General features: G+C 41.1%; 1 long non-coding RNA gene across 1 annotated transcript in view; it reads left to right on the top strand.

Annotated features, from left to right (window-relative positions):
* Positions 1-768: 768 nt before the first annotated feature.
* LOC145517040 (uncharacterized) overlaps positions 769-17,924 on the top strand; it is a 52,439-nt gene continuing 35,283 nt past the window's right edge. Inside the window, exons 1-4 of the long non-coding RNA XR_014061949.1 lie at positions 769-919; positions 7,199-7,316; positions 16,298-16,465; positions 16,757-16,787. This is a non-coding gene — a long non-coding RNA (uncharacterized LOC145517040). The remainder of the gene's footprint in view (positions 920-7,198; positions 7,317-16,297; positions 16,466-16,756; positions 16,788-17,924) is intronic.

Genomic DNA, 17,924 nt, shown 5'->3' with positions numbered 1-17,924 from the left:
TCTGTCTTCAGCCCCTATTCTGAAAGCCCCATTTTCAGAAGTATTTTCTATTTCCAAAAATGTCCATTTCTGGACTTCTGAGATAAAACTTGACCTGGCTTTCCCTCTCCAATTTATATTTCAATTTCCTCTACATTGCTAATTCAGTTACCGCTTGCTCGGTTTCCTCTCTAGCTTCCAAAATTATGTTGCTATGCTCTTTACTTCTATTCTTTTCCTCCTATGAGCTTTTGCCTCTCTCATCATCCTCTTAGAGAGGTTTTCCAAGGGCAGAACTGTTTGTACAATAGATACTCAAATCTGCATGTTCAACTGAAAGTCTCTCTTTTTTATTTCTTTCCCCCTTTTTAAATAGAAGTTCTCCTTCTCTTTTCTCCTCTTCCCTGATAATTGTACACAGGGGTTGCTGACGGTGATTATATTCACAATTTAGGCTAACAAGTCAGTTTCCCGAGAAGCATGACTTCAAATATGGAGGACACGTTAACACAGTGTTGTCTGAAAAAAGACAACTGCGTGGCTGCTGGAGGACCCGGCAATAACACACATCAGATACCAAATTCCCCACTTAAGAGGAGCTTCAAGGACACACTTGTTCCTGCTTCTCTAGAAACTGCATCTGTCATGACAGTGAGGCCCCACCAGCCGCATCCAGGCCATGGATTCCCCTGGCTCTGGACAATGGACTCAAGCTGGACCAATCAGATCATCTCCCCTTGGAGTTTGGACTTTGATCTCAGATGAGAGAATTAGGAGTTATCAGTAACCAAAGCAAACAAATGGCAGCACTGCAGAGGGAAGACCCTCACAGTCCACTGCAGAGGCGCTCAGAGCCACCGTCATCCTCACACATGGAGAGGTCCAGTGGTCAGCTCTTGGTTGTGTTCCATGAGACATCTCCATACACCACATGCATTCTGTGAGTTCTTCCTTTTTTTGTTGCTTTTTGGTCTTTTGGCTTCGACTGGCTCTTGGTTATTTTAGTTTCACTCAAAATAACCTAAAAGAGTGAAAAGCACTCTTATTAAAGATGCTGTAGTCAGGTGCTATGAAGCAGTAGGATATGGAGCTGCTGTTGCAAGAAGCAGCCATGTCCATTTCTTCCCAACTTCATGTCAGTGACTTCCTTTGAGTAGCTTGGGTCAGCCATGGTGGGAGTATTTACACCACAAGAACTGACAAATGCTACAGTTCAGTGACTTGGGGTTCCCTCCCCTCTCCCCAGGAAAGCTGCTGTTTAAACATCTAACAGTACACCACTGATGGTAATCCTAGTTGTAAATTTCCCTGGCCCTCAGTTTGTGCATCTCTAAAGCAGATGTACGGAGAAGGCGATGGCACCCCACTCCAGTACTCTTGCCTGGAAAATCCCACGGACGGAGGAGCCTGCCAGGAGATCAAACCAGTCAATCCTAAAGGAAATCAACCTTGAATATTCATTGGAAGGACTGATGCTGAAGCTGAAGCTCCAATTCTTTGGCCACCTAAAGTGAAGAGCTGACTCTTTGGAAAAGACCTTGATGCTGGGAAAGATTGAGGGCTAGAGGAGATGGGGGCGACAGAGGATGAGATGGTTGGATGGCATCACTGACTTAATGGACATGAGTTTCAGCAAGTTCCGGGAGATAGTGAAGGACAGGAAAGCCTGGCGTGCTACAGTCCATGGGGTCGCAGAGAGTCGGACGTGACTTAGTGACTGAACAACAATAACAAAGTAGATATAAATAACATTTCTACTTTTCTTGCTTCTCAGAGATGTCATTAAGATTTAACAAGGTAAAGAAAACAGAAATTTTAAATTGTTCCAATATTCAGTAAATTTTTATAAGAAATAATTTAAATTGAATAACACATTTTAATTAATAACTTTGCTTATTAATGACATGTTAAGGAATAAATACTTTCTGAGAATAGGACATAGGCTGGACATATTCAATCTTCACTCATTTATTTATAACTTGAAGAAATAAAGATAATAAAATAATACCCAAACATATTATGAAAATAAGTGAGTGAATTCTCCACCTGTTTTCTTTAGCAAATTACAAAAACTCCCAACAGCAATCATAGAAGGAGAATCCTAAGTTTGCTTAATTTTACTTTTGCTTCCTTCCCCCATCTTTTACTTGGTGGGAAATTAAAAGAATTTTTCTCTAAAAGATTATAACAATCATTTAGACTGAAGGTAAAAAAAATCAGCTGTCAGTAATACATTTTTACTGTATATTTGTATATGAATATATTTTACAAAGTGAATCTATATCCCTTACCTTATTCAATTCTATGAACATCTATTTTTATTTTTGAGTCCCAACACAACTCTCACCTTGCCTTTTTCCTTTGCTTACTATAAAATAGAGCTTCTCAGATAAAATATGGTCTGAATTTCAATTTCGAGGCAGAATAAGGACACACAACTCCTACATTTAGATCCATATCTTGGGTTTTGTGCTCTGTGTTCTGAACACTTGAATATAACATCAACTCCGTGTCCCTCATTGAAAATAGATGTCGAACAGGACATTGTGGATATTTATCACTACAAAAATATTTGTTTAAGGTAAGCAATTCAGATAACATTAGAAAATGGCTACAAAACAGGTGTAGTTGTTATTTATAGGGTGCTTTTGAGAACACAAAAGAAGGGACAGCCTTTGTCCACTGGGATTTTGGTTGAAGGACAAAACAGAAAATCAACCAAATAAGCAAGTCAGAAACAAGTCTAGGGAGGAAGGCAGGCTTCGCGGATGAGCTATTACTGACATTGGGTCTCATTTCTCTTCTTTCCTGAGCCATCTCCCTTATCTTCTTCTCCAAGCAGGAGACTTTTACTAGGAGATCAGATTCAAAAGATTTTGTGAAACATTATTCTGAAAACAAATTTGCAAAAGGATTTTGCTGAGAAAAAGCCTAAGAGAAATGTATTTTTCATACATAAGAAACACCCTAATAAAATTTATATAGCTACAGGGAATGTCAAGATCTGGAGAAAATGATAAACAGATTCTATCTAGGCAAAGAAAGAAGGAAATTTGACCAAAACAAGCAAAGGAAGGGACTCACAGAGTTAGGATGCTTAACAGAGTATTTTATGTTTATTTGCCAACAATTCAGAATTATAGCGCTCTGGTGACCCACATTTACACTTCTTTATCAGGATTGCAAAGAAAGCCAGAGGCAGAAACTGATCTCCTTCAACTTTTGCCCTGAAAAGTGGTTTCCCCCATCTCGCTCTTCAGATACAGAAGTGCCTGCCCACAGAGCCTCCTCCCAGATCTTTTATCTGGAAAGTTTATCTCTGATTTCAAATACAAAGCTTTTCATGGGTAAAGGAAATTCAGGCATCATTGAGCAGTCAAGGAAAGTGTTTTGCCCAGTCTTGTGGACTCTATCACATACTATTACTTGTGTATTTTACATATTTTTAATTATCTTTTAGCCCTTGAGGCAGGCAAAACTATATAACTTGGCAAGGCTGATAACTTATTACAGTTGAATTCATGAAACACTTAGGATGATGAAAGAAGAAGCAGGCTGCAAAACTGGATAATTTAATGGTCACTGGCAAAGCTGAGGGCTGGGTATGGGAGATCTTCTCAACTAAAGAAAGGAGGCAGTCATTACCATCTTACTGCAGTTTTCTTTGGTGTTACTAGCCTACATGCCCCAGGCTTTCTGTAATCAAGCAGATGTGAATGAAAGTTTGAATGATCCTTGGAACCTCCATGAATACAATCATGACAATTTCTTCCACCCTACATTCATTCACTCATGCAAGCAATATTTACTTACCAGGTACTCTGTGTCACGCCATGTTCATATCATTTGTATGAACAGAAATATTACCTGCTCACATGGATCTTACTTACATTACAGGTAAAGCAGGAAAACAAGAAAACAAAGACATAAAAAAGATGTCAGACAGTGACAAAGTGCTCTTGAGAGACCTGATGTGACGGGTCAAGATGGTGACTACTTTTTTCAATTGAATTATAATTGATGTACAGTATTGCGATAGTTTCAGATGTACATCAAAGTGATTCAGTTTTATATATATAATCTTTTTCAGATTCTTTTCCATTATGGTTTAGTACAAGATATTGAATATGGTTCCCTGTGCCATGCAGTAAATCCTTATTGTTTGAAAGTGAAAGTGAAAGTCGCTCAGTCATGTCCCACTCTTTGCGATCCCATGGACTACACAGTCCATGGAATTCTCTAGGCCAGAATACTGGAGTGGGTAGCCTATCCCTCCTCCAGCAGATCTTCCTGACCCAGGAATCGAATTGGGGTCTCCTGCATTGCAGGTGGATTCCTTACCAACTGAGCTATCAGGGAAGTGCTTTATTATTTCCATACTTAATATGTACTGGAGTGTCCTTTAATCCCGTATTCCTAATTTATCCCTGCCCCTCTTTCCCTTTGGTAACCATGAGTTTGTTTTCTATCTCTATGAGTCTATTTCTGTTTTGAAAATAAGTTTATTTGTATTTTTTTTGAGATTCCACATATAAGTGATACCATATGATATTTGTCTTTGTCTGATTTACTTCACTTAGTATGATAATCTCAAGGTTTAACTATGTTGCTGTAAATGGCAGCATTTCATTCTTTTTTATGGTTGAGTAATATTCCATTGCGATATATGTGTGTATATATGTGTGTATGCATATACATTATTCCTAAAATTGTGTGACCAGAGATTTCTCCAAGAATGCAACATTTAAATTAAGCAAGTATGCATGGCAATAGAAAGCAGGCAAGTGAAGACCTGGGAGAAAGAATATTCCCAGCAGAGAAAATAGGTATTTTAGTGTGGAAGGAGGCAGATGTGACTGGAATGTGGGGGATGAGCAGGTAGGGCATGAAATGACAGTGGAAGTATGAGCTGAGACCAGCTCATAGAAAGTGGGCTTCCTGAGCAGGAAAAGAGATTGGATTTTGTCCTATTACAGTAGAAACCCTATGTAGGATCTTAAGAAGGGAAATGATGAGATTAGCTTTAAATTTTTAAAAATCCCACAGGCCACTGTGCAGGGGATGAATCATAAGTTATCAAGTGAAAGCAGAGATATAAATTAAGAAATCATCACAACAGCTTAAATGAAAGCTGGTAATGGCTTAGATGAGGTCAACAGGAATAGAAACAGCAAGAAGTGGTTGGGTCTAGGTCACATCTTAGAAGGACCCTTGATGAGAGTTGCTTGCAAGTTGGATAGGAACATGAGGAGAGCAAAAAGAAATCATCAATTTTCTGCAGCAGGCGGCAAGCAATCCTTGGCATCCCTTGGCTTGCAGCAGCATCGCTCTACTTTCTCCCTCTACCTTCACAAAGTTGTCTTCACCCTCTGGGTGTCTGTGTCTCCCTCTCCTCACGTTGGCATCAGTTATGGGACTTAGGGCCCACCCTAACCCAGGACGCCCTCATCTTAACTTGGGTGTACCTGCAAGAACAGGTTCCTCTGGATGGACAAGAATTTTAGGGAAGAGTACACAACCCAGCACTGTGGCTAAGGGATCTGCTTGGCTCTACTTCAGACTGTGCTCTCTTGAGTAAACAGCCAGGCAGCACAGGCTCAGGTAGGGGTGTCTCCCTAGGCTCCTGGGGCTAACTACCTCATTGTCTTCTGAAATCTGGTGTTTTTGCAAAGAGATGGTAGAGAGTGTTCAGCACATGGAGTCTCTACCTCTTAGCCCTGGAAAATGGGGTTGTGACTACAGCATTGGTGATGGTGATGGTTTAGTCACTAAGTCATGCCCGACTCTTGTGATCCCATGCATTACAGAGAGGTAAATAGGAGCACATTTATAGCAGATTAGATCTCAGCTTTGGAGGTATTATGGCTTGAATTAAGTACCTCAAACTCATATGTTGAGGACTTAACCTCCGGTGTGGCTGTATTATTCTAGACACTATAGATTTCTCCTATGTCATCTCTAGCAACTAGAACTAAAATTATTTCATCCTCTTCTTTAAGTTTTCTACTTCTTACTCCTTGTTCTAGTCGAAGCCATTTTCCATTTGATTACATACAGAATTATTTTGACCCTTGATAGCAAGTTAAGAAGCTTCTTTCCATAAGATTTCACAGTTTGTATTTACTCTAAGCTCCTCCTGGGTGGGTTCCCTGAACGAGCATACAAATAGGAACCAAGCAGTCACTTTGAAGGTCTGCTGGTTTAACATCTTTGTTGACAACCTAGAAGAATGCAAAAATACCACAGTAATGAAATGTGATTCTAAATTGGGAGTTGAAGCAATGACAGAGGAGTAAATTGAGGAGAAAACCCGCATAGTACCTGAAATTCAACTTAGCAAGCTACGATCTAATATAGCTGAGAACTGAAAAAGAATTCAAAACATGAACTGTCAAAGGATGAGTGAAGTCAGTCAAATATTAATGTCCTAAAAGACCTGAGGGTAATGGCAAAGTTAATCATGCATGTTAGAACTGAGATGGGCTAGAAAATGATCAATGCTGTTTACAGCAAGTAAGGAGATGGTGTAGGGAAGGGACATGTAGAGGATTGGTGAGACAGCATCTGGAATTTTGTCAACTTAAAAGAAATGCCCAACCTGGGAGCTGTAAGTTAAGTTTTATTAGGGGGCAAAATGAGGACTGTAGATCAGGAAACAGCATTTCAGATAGCTCTGAGAAAATGCTCCAAAGAGGCAGAGGAGAGATCAGTATATAGGTGCTTTTGGTGGATGAGGAGGGCATGCAGTCAGGCACATATCTTTTGCAGAAGGTTTCCGCTAGTCACTCGGGGCAGTAGTCACCATGAATGATTTTAGTGCTTTTCTACCAGTCAACCCTAAAGGATATCAACCCTGAATATTCATTGGAAGGACTGACGCTGAAACTGAAGCTCCAATACTTTGGCCATCTGATGCGAAGAGCGGACTCATTGGAAAAGACCCTGATGCTGGGAATGATTAATGGCGGGAGGAGAAGGGGACAACAGAGGATGACATGGTTGGATGGCATCACTGACTCGATGGACATGAGTTTGAGCAAGCTCTGGAAGTTAGTGAAGGACAGGGAAGTCTGATGTGCTGCTGTCCATGGGGTCTCAAAGAGTCGGACATGGCTTTGTGACTGAACTGAACCAGATAGGGGGAGATAAAAGAATCGGGCTCATAAAATTGTCTCCTGAAAATATCTAACTATTAATTTCTGAAAACCTGTTCTGACAGCTGTCCCCCTACCGAAGACCGAGTGCCTTGATTCTGCTCTCCTACCTGAACACCTTTCAGGTGGTGTTGAAAATCAGCAGCTACAGCAGCACGTGATTTAATCTTTATAGAGTGGATGGTGAGTGCCAGTTTATAGTTAACATTTGATATCGTATTGGATGTATTATCACTTGGAACTCCCTCTATCACAGACAAGCTGAAGGCATGGATCAAAGGAAGAATGGAAGGAGAGGACTGACACTGGGGAAAGCAAATTGAATGGAGGAGCAAAACAGATAAATATGAACTGGCTGCATTCCCAATTATTCAAAGTTACAGAAAGCAGTGTGCTTAGAACATAACAACTTGAAAATCAGGGTGGTTTCGTGTCTTCCATTCAGCCTCTTATTTGTTGGATCTTGGACAAGATGCAGAACTCTAGAGTCTCCGTTTTTTGGTCTGAAAACATGAAATAGCAGGAACTCTTGATTCTTAGGTTTGTTTGAAGGGTGAATAAGGTAGTGCATGTCAGAAATTAGTGCAATCCTGTATTCTGTGAGGACCTAGTTGGGTGGGATGCTGGGGGTGGCGGTGGGAGGGCCCAGAGGGAGGGGATATATGTATACAGCGGAAACTAACACAACATTATAAAGCAACTATACCCCAATAAAAATAGATAAAAATTTTAAAAAAGATTTAGTGCAATCCCAATGCATATATTGGGTTTCCCTGGTGGCTCAGCTGGTAATGAATCCGCCTATAATGCGGGAGACCTGGGTTTGATCCCTGGATTGGGAAGAACCCCTGGAGAAAGGAACAGCTTACCCACTCCAGTATTCTGGCCTGAAGAATTACATGGACTGTATAGTCCATGGGGTCACAAATAGTCAGACATGACTGAATGACTTTCACTTTGGACTTCCCTGGTGGCTCAGATGGTAAAGTCTACCTACAGTGCAGGAGACCCAGGTTCGATACCTGGGTCAGGAAGATCCCCTGGAGAAGGAAATGGCTACCCACTCCAGTATTCTTGCCTGGAAAATCCCATGGACAGAGGAGCCTGGCAGGCTACAGTCCATGGGGTCACAAAGAGTCGGGCACAACTGAGCGACTTCACTTTCAATGCATACATTCTCATAAAGTACTGACTGTAACAAATGATAATAATAATAATGATCCACACATAATTAGGTCTTTTAATTACTCACATCTTTGTCAAACATTTTTACCTTCTGTTAGTGATGATTTTTGCACAGCAATTTTTCTAGACGTGACATTCAACTTAGAGTCTCCACCAACAATGTGATAGCCTCTACGCCTGCAGAGGATTCATTTTAAGTGGTTCACTGTCCCCCATCACTTCCTCCACTACATAATTCTACCATCTGTCCTCCCGTATCTTCTTAATCAGAATAGCCTAATAGGCAGTCCTGGATCCTGCAATTTTTTAAACCAAGAGAATATGGAGTGAGAGCCAGATGGTAAATTTAAACATATCTAGGACAATCACTTTATTTAGCTACAAAAACAAACAAAATTAAACAGTCATTTCTCTCTTTTATCCACTGGTTTCCCTGGCAAGATAAGTCCTTGAACTTTTTTAGATGACACAAAATTTCTATCCACTCATCAGATACCACATATCATTTTAAACCATGGGATATGAAAGAAAGAGTGTATTTTGGGTGTGCCATTTTAAAGTCTCAGTCATTGTATAGTTGCTTTCTATCGCCTGTGTCAGGTCTTTTCTGTGACTTTTAAGCTGAAGGGCAAACAGAGATATTTTTTAAAAGGTGAATATTTGAAGGGAATTTCATGTACACTAAGGGAAACAGAGATGGACAAAGTATGATTACCTCCCTCCCCCAAAGAAAATGACGTAAATGACCAGGTCAAAGAATTTCCTCCTTGCTGAAGTTTGTGTGCTGTTTTGCAAGCATTCCATAGACATGAAGGTAATGAAGTGTGTTCCCAGAGAGGCCCTTTTCTGATCTTAGAGCCTGGTTTGCCCCTTTGTAATCTAGAGCCTAGTGTATTAATTAACCAGACCCAACAAATTCCTTCTTCAGTTGAAAATTTGTACTCCAATGACTCAATCAATCTGATACCACTAAACTAAAAACCATTATGGTCCCAAAGATTTTCTTCTGAGAAAGAAATGAATGACATAATGCTTCTACACATCATCCAGACATGTCAATTTCTTTTTATCCGAATTGCACACTTTTCTAGGAGTTTGTAAAAACTATCAAGCAAATTGTAGCAGAGACATTACTTTGAGATAATAGATCAATCATCTTAGTCTTTTTTGAATCACCTTGGATTTTAATGCCATTGAAATAATGTAGGCCTTTAGACTATTTCCACTGAGGCACCAAACGATCTTTTATAAATAATTATTAAGAATTTTGGAGGGGGGTCCAGGAAGGGGAACACATGTAAACCCATGGCTGATTCATGTTAATGTATGGCAAAAACTACTACAATATTGTAAAGTAATTAGCCCCCAACTAAAATAAATAAATTTATTTAAAAAAAAAAAAAAGAATTTTGGGCTTTCCTGGTGGCTCAGTGGTAAAGAATCCAGCCGCCAATGCTGGAGACTTGGGTTTGATCCCTGGGTCGGGAAGATTCCCTGGAGGAGGAAATGGCAATCCACCCCAGTACTCTTGCATGGAAATCCCATGGTCAGAGGAACCTGGCAGACTACGGTTCATGGGGTCACAAAAGAGTCAGATATGACTTAGTGACTAAATAACAACAAATTAAGAAGTTTGGAATTTTTTCTCACTTGATTAGCTCATCAAATGTCTTCCTTCTTCCCTTAACACTGTATCTCCACATAACATCTGAGACAACAATGTTTTCACATTAATAAAAGTTTTTATCAGACATCCATTTTTTGCCTTAAAGAAATGCCTTCCTCAAGAAAGGGCAGTAGTAGTAATCTCCTTTTCTGAAGATATAAACATCAAAACATTTCATATTCTACTTTGGAATTCAGTCACATTAAGAAGGATTTCTTACTCAGGGAAGTATTTTTCCCCATATAAAATTTGCTAATATAAGGACTTCCGTGGTGGTCCAATGATTAAGAATCTGCCTTGCAATGCAGGAGGTGTGGGTTCCATCCCTGATGGGGGAACTAAGATCTCACATGCCACGGAACGACTAAGCCTGAGCACCACAACTACTGAGTCCGTGCACTAAACCTGCTAATGTATTCCAGATGTGTATCCGTGATCCATTCAGTTTTGGCCCACAACTGAGAGGTGGCTTCTTTTAGTTCTGTTTGAGATGGGTATTATTCTAGCTTATTGAAACAGAAATGACAGAATGCCAACTTGCTTTCCACTTGTATGCTATGTGTAGCAATCAAAGAAGCAGTTACACAAGGCATGTTGAATTCTTTTCAGCTTAAGACATGCAGTTCACACGGTCTCCCTGTCTGAGGCACAGCAGTGTGGAACAAAAGATTGGGTACCTCAGATGGTTTTATAACATACCCGACCAGCTCTCCAAGTGTGGCAAGCACCATATTTTTGGTGAGTGGTTTAATGTCAATCTCAGTCTCAGTATGGATGAATACATTTCCTTTGAGAACTTGTCTGCACTGACTAGCAGTGTCCTTGGGTCTAGGAAAGCATTATCCAGAGAAGAAAATTCTGTTTTTCACTCACACATGGTGTTTTTCTGATTTATCAAGTGCTTTGAGTAGATAGAACTAATTTTTTTTATTTTTTTTTACATACATTTGGTTAGAAAAATATTTTGTTCTTCACATGTCATTTGGACTTGCTTTTGTGGAAAAACAAAAACAAAAATCTGTTTGCATTCATGCTAAGTCACTTCAGTTGTGTCCGATTCTTTCCGACCCCATGGACTGTAACCCCCCAGGCTCTTCTGTCTATGGGATTCTCTAGGCAAGAATACTGGAGTGGCTTGCCATTCCTTTCTCCAGGGGATCTTCCTGACCCAGGGAGCTCTCCCACATTGCAGGCGAATTCTTTACCATCTAAGCTATTATTACCAGTATGACTGAATCTAACATTTCCTGTTACCTCAAGGTTATCCAGACACCTGGAGCAAATTCCACTTCATTGTAAGTAAATAAGCAAGCTATACTACAATCAGGTTCTACAGCACAGCATTAAATATCTGTTGCCTTAGGGGTGTTTCTCACTTTTTAAATGAAAATGCCTGATAAAGACACTTGCATATTTTCATTTACCATTTATGGCTGATGACTCAGAACTCTCTTCTCCTAAAATGTCTTTGGTTATGGGAGGGAAACGTTGGCAACTGTGTCTCTGTTGTTTCCTAAAGAAAACGGGTCCTGTATTTATATCACTAAGCCACTTCCGTCTCTAAATGGTTCTGCTTGTAATAGATACATTGTCCTTTTCATGTTTTTGCATGGTAAGTACGGCATTGCTTCACAAACAGTTGAAAAGCACTTAGGCACCTGGAATTCTGTTCTTTGAGGAGGAAAATTAAAAAGAGAGACAAAGAAAGAGGAAAGGATAAAAGCTAGTCTGAAAAGCTTTTAAAGCTCCAGGGGTGAAAAAAAAAAAAGGCGACAAAATAGAACGCAGTGAAATAAAATGTTTAATACGTGTTGACATGCGGAGTGAACTGGACATCTGAGGAAAACAAAATTGTGGGGAAGTGGAGACCCTTTCAGGGCAAGGATTCAGAGTTTTTCCCTAAACCACCTGCCTGAGAACCTACAGGGTCCAGGGCCCCAGCGGGGCCTGCTGACTCAGAAGAGCTCAGAGACCACCCAGAAATTTGCATATCCATCACTTCCCACGTGATTCATATGCACGATAGGGCCTGAGAGCTGCTTATATATTCAGTCTAGAGCACTGAAAAGTAACACCAGGCTGACCCCTGCCTGTCTGGATGGCCTTTAATTCCTCAAATAAAGAAACCAAATATATCTCTCTCTTACCTCTCCCAGATATCATAGTGCTGTGAAGGGCAAAATTGTGTCATAAAACATGACAGAGAGAACTCAATATCTTTTATGCCTCCTCTCCATGTCTTGGACAGCCTCCTCCCTCCCAATTCCCCAAAGAACACCCAGAAGTTTTTTGAAAAATACAAATAAGATCCTCTTACTTCCCTGCCTAGACCCTTCCAGTAGCTTCCTGAAACACTGAGGGTAAGATCCAGATACGTCTCCAGGGTTGCCAAGGAACACAGAGCCAAACCTCTGCCCACCTCCCCGCTCCAGGCTCATTTCACACCATTCTCCCCTTAATTTCTGCTCATCATTTTCCCGCCACAGATGCCTTCTTTCAGAACCCCAGGAAACCTATTTCTCCCCAAGGCCTTTTGAGCTTGTCACTGAGTGCTCTAAACTTGAGAGGTAGAGTACAGTCAAAAAAGAGCTGTATTCCTCTCCAGACACTGCGCTGAGATCTGCTTCTCTCTTCCTGTTAAAACAATGCCAGACAGTGCTCTTTGCTTTCTGTTGTTTTTCAGTCACTGAGTTGTGTCCGACTCTTTGTGGTCCCGTGGACTGCAGCACGCCAGGCTCCTCTGTCCACGAGATTTCCCAGGCAAGATACTGGAGTAGGTTGCCATTTCCTTCTCCAGGGGATCTTCCCAGCCCAGGGATCGAACCCATGGGAATGTGTCTCCTGCATTGATGGGCAGATGCTTTACCACTGAGCCACCGGGAAAGCCATTTTCCAAATAAAGAATGTGTTCTCACCGGCAGTGTGAAGCTAGTCCTCTGCTTCTGTGCAGAAATCAGCCCTCCCTGTTCATTCCCCATTCCCCCCCTCCCAACTTCATTTATCTTCTCCCCTACAGCGGCATCTGGCCTCTCTGCTTGGGGACAGTGGGGAGGAATTTGCAGGAAGGTTGCGATGACTGGTTTAGAGACCTGTGTTGTCCTAGCTTGATTTGTCTCTGGCTTTCAAATGCTCTCTGTCAAGGCTGACGCGCAAGTGCTCACTCTTCTTGCAGGCTCACCATACGTTCTTCGGAGACACCCCCATCACTGCCCACCACAGGGACCTCCTTACAGAGCTGTTCCCTGATGTGAGCCATGCATTCCTTTTTGGTGGTTGTCTTTTTTTATTCTCTCTCTCTTTTTTAAATTGGAGGATAATTGCTTTACAATGCTGTGCAGTCTCTGCAGTACTGCAAAGCAGATCAGTGATAATTTTATATATATATATATATATATGTATGTATGTATGTATATATATATATCCCTTCCCTCTTGAGTCTACCCCCTCTCCCACCCCACCCCTTTAGGTCATCACAGAGCACCAGATTGGGCTCCCTGTGATATACAGCAGCTTCCCACCAATTATCTATTTTACTCACGACAGTGTACGTATGTCAATGCTACTTTCCTCAATTTTCCTACCCTCTCCTTCCGTCTCTGGGTCCACAAGCCATGCATTCTTACAGCAGCTATTCAGACCTATGTCCCCAGCTCCCCAATCCCATGCACACCCTTGGGATCCTTCCCCTCACAGGCAGGCAGCTTGTGGCTGGAGGTCCTCCCAGACCTGGTGGGCCCTGTCCCACCCTGGTACCACACTGCAGCAATCTGCAGTGCTCGCTCCTCCTCTCCTGCTCCCTCTCCTTTGACTCTGCCCAGGTCAGTTTCTTCCCCAGCCAGCTTCCTATCTTCAGACTTTTCCAGCCAAAACTTGGGCAATCCATCCTTAGCCACCCAATCCCAGATTCTCCAGGAACTTACTTTTCTTTGATGGGAAGCTGGTCTCTGCACTTCCATAAGCAAGTTCTGAGAGACAGAATACAATTCCAGTTTTCCTTGCTTGCACACACCCCGTTCCCCCTCTACCCTCACAAAAAATGTTCAATTGCGGCCTCTTGCATGTGACTTAGAGGAAGGACCAGATAATTCCCTTCTATGCACGGAGAAAGAGAAAGGAAGTGCCACTGCATTTTCTTCCCTGCAAGTAGCACTTCAGAGGTTGCTGCACTCAACGACTTGAGCAATTTCTCATACAAGCTGCTTGTATGAGTGACTCGTGCACCTCCTAGCAAGTCTTGTGGGGAATTTTCTAGTATCTGACTTTAGAACTCAGGGAGATGGTATCACCCCCTACTCTGAGCTTTGAGAATTTAGTCACCCGATAAAGAAAACCCGAGGCTATTCTGTTCTGATTGCTTTTGCTATCCATTCGTGGATAACAAACTGTCTCCCAAAGTGGTAACTTACAGCAGCATGTTATTCATTTTTGCAAGTCTATGGGCTGACTGACCTCAGCTAGGTGGTTCTTCTTTTCTGTGTCAATTGTGTCCCATATTCACTTGGTTGCATTCAACTGGGTTGGCCTGGAAAGCTGATGAAGTCTTCATCCAGATGGTGCTCAGGGTAGCCCCTCTTTGTAGTCTGGGCTTTCCGACACCATGGCAGGTTCAGAGTAGTCGAACTTTATAAAAAGCAGCTGGCTTCAAAGAGGGAAAGCAAAAGCTACCAAGCTTCTTGAAAAATAGGTTTGGAATGGGTGACCCTATGAGCGGTAGCCCACCAGGCTCCTCTGTCCATAGGATTCTCCAGGAAAGAATACTGGAGTGGGTTGCCATTTCCTTCTCCAGAGGATCTTCCTGACCCAGGGATCAAAGTTGCATCTCTTGCACTGGCAGGTAGACTCTTTACTACTAGTGCCACCTGGAAAGGGCACATCTCTGCATCCTCCAGTGAAGGAAACGAAGATTGCCTCTGGATGGTAGGAGGGGCGTGTCCATAAGAAGGAAAGGAATTGACAGAAGCCATCTCTGGAGATTGTTCCTCATACTGACCTCTCTCCTGGAATATTCTTTCCAAAGATCTTAGCATGGTCACTGGCTTCCTTCTCAGCATTCAGGTTTCAGCTTAAATGTCATCAGGCTTCCCAGGTGGCTCAGTGGTAAAAGAATCCGCTTGCCAGTGCAAGAGATGCAGGGATATGGGTTTGATCCCTGGGTCAGAAGGATCCCCTGGAATAGGAAATGGCAACTTGCCCCAGTATTCTTGCCTGGAAAATTCCATGGACAGTGGAGCCTGGCTGGCTACAGTCCATGGGGTCTCAAAGGGTCAGACACAACTGAGCATGTGTGTGCATGCTAAGCTGTTTCAGTCTTGTCCGACTCTTTGTGATCCCATGCACTATAGCCCGCCAGGCTCCTCTGTCCATGGGATTCTCCAGGCAAGAATCCTGGAGTGAATTTCTGTGCCCTCCTCCAGGGGATCTTCCCAAGCTAGGAATCAAACCCATGTCTCTTATGTCTCTTAAGTGTCTTCTGCATTGACAGGGGGTTCTTTACCACTAGCACCACCAGGGCAGCCCACAACTGAGAATGCACGCGTGCAAATGTCATCAGTGACTTTCATCACCAAGATCATTACCAGCTCTACTCATTCCACATAAACCTACAGTCACTCTGCATTTACCTTCTTCATTTCATTTCACTGTTTTTGTTTAGTGTATATTGCCATTGTTTACTAGATATTGTTTATTTATTTGTATTAATATATTGTCTCTTCTTAACCTCCCCCTCCCCATCATAACAAAAGCTCCCAGAAAGAGAGGAGCTTGGCTTCCTTATTCTCTGTAGTCTTTTCATCATCTAAAAAAGAGAAAGGACTCACTAACTCTTCGTGAATAAATTAACACCTAGCTCAGTTCTACCATGTTCAAAGCCAGCTCTCAATAACAGTGGTTGATGGATGCGAATGTCTTTATATCTATCCAAGATTTCCTGGGGGAGTAGCATTTTAGAACATTTAAAAAAAAATTCTGGAACAGTAGAGACAATTTCTCAAAGTTTGATATAAAATCAGTATTTTGACTCCAATAACACTTTGGATTTCTTCTGGATAAAATGACCTCAGGTTTAATACAACTTCTTAATTTCAATAAATGGCTAAACAGAATTTTATTTTTCCTGGGCAAAGTCAAAGGAGAATATTCATGTTACCTCTTTGATTTTCCTTCTCATCATATTTTCATGTTACAGTAAATCAACATCATTATGGGGCCATACCTGAGGGCAGAAACCGACAACCTACGGTTTTTCTGCCATTATTTTTATTAGGATAATAGTGATAATAGCTAAATGTCCTGAGCACTTGCTTTTTTCCAGGTCCTGTGCTAAATGCATCACACAAATCAACTATTGGGTTTTCTAAACATATTGACTGAAAGGGTCTTCTGCTGTCTTTGTGGCAAGTGTCTATAAGCTTCAGGAACATGCTCTTAACAAATACTATCACCGTTGGAACAACTTCTCTGCAAACTCTATAAGACAGAGGTACTTTTTTATATTACTTTTCTTTATTACAGTATAGTTGCTGTAAATATTATGTGTTATAGGTGTAAAATACAGTGATTCACTGTTTTTAAAGTTATTTTAAGATAACTTTAAAATAACTATATAGTTATAAAATATTGGTTATAATCCCATTTATAGTATAAAATATTGGCTGTATTCCCCATGTCTATTCATCTGCCGATAGACCCTTAGGTTTGGCATTTATAAATAATGTTGCTATAACATTGGAGTGCATGTATTTTTTTGAATTCATGTTTTTGTTTTTTTCAGATATATACCCAGGAGTGGAATTGCTGGGAAGGTAAATAGTTCTGCTTTTAGTTTTATGAGAAACCTCCATATTGTTTTCCACAGAGGTTTCACCAATTTATATCTTACCAACTGTGTATAAGAGTTCCTATTTCGGCAAATCCTTGCCAATGTTCATTACTTGTGTTCTTTTTGGTGATAGTCATTCCTGTGAGTGTGAGATGGTATCATATTGTGGTTTTGATCTGCATTTCTCTGATGATTAGTGATGTTGAGCTTCTTTTCATGTGCCTCTCGGCCACCTGCATTTCCTCTTTGAAAAAATGTCTGTTCAGTTGTTCTGCCTACTTTTTAATTGCATTGTTTGTCTCTTTTGATGTTAAGTTGTATGAGTAGTTTATATAGGTTGGATATTAATCATTTATCGTTCATATCATTTGCAAATATTTTTTCCTATTCAGTAGGTTGTCTTTGTGTTTTGTCAATGGTTTCCTTTGCTGTGCAAAAGTTTTAAGTTTAATTAGGTCTCCCTTGTTTATTTTTGTTTTTATACATTTTAAGAGTGGTCACCCCTACTCAACTGAAGATATACCCAACTGAATGCAGAGTTCCAGAGAATAGCAAGGAGAGATAAGAAGGCCTTCTTCAATGAACAATGCAAAGACATCGAGGAAAACAATAGAATGGGAAAGACTAGAGATTCTCTTCAAGAAAATTGAAGATATCACAGGTACATTTCATGCAAGGATGGGCACAATAAAGGACAGAAATGGTAGACTTAACAGAGGCGGAAGAGATTAAGAAGAGGTGGCAAGAATACACAGAGGAACTGTATGAAAAAGGTCTTGATAACCCAGATAACCATGATGGTGTGATCACTCATCTAGAGCCAGACATCCTGGAGTGTGAAGTCAAGTGGGCCTTAGGAAGCAATGCTACCAATAAAGCTAGTGGAGGTGATGGAATTCCAGCGGAGCTATTTCAAATTCTAAAAAATGATGCTGTGAAAGTGCTTCACTCAATATGCCAGCAAATTTGGAAAACTCAGCAGTGGCCACAGGACTGAAAAAGGGCAGTTTTCATTCCAATCCCAAAGAAAGGTATTGCCAAAAAATGTCCAAACTACCACCGCACAATTACACTCATTTCACACACTAACAAAGTAATGCTCAAAATTCTCCAAGCTAGG

Source organism: Giraffa tippelskirchi, chromosome 8, assembly GCF_054371585.1.
Source record: "Giraffa tippelskirchi isolate mGirTip1 chromosome 8, T2T-mGirTip1v1.2.pri, whole genome shotgun sequence".
Lineage (NCBI taxonomy): Eukaryota > Metazoa > Chordata > Mammalia > Artiodactyla > Giraffidae > Giraffa > Giraffa tippelskirchi.
Note: the sequence above shows the minus strand (reverse complement) of the source record. Positions and strands in the feature narration are given on the sequence as shown.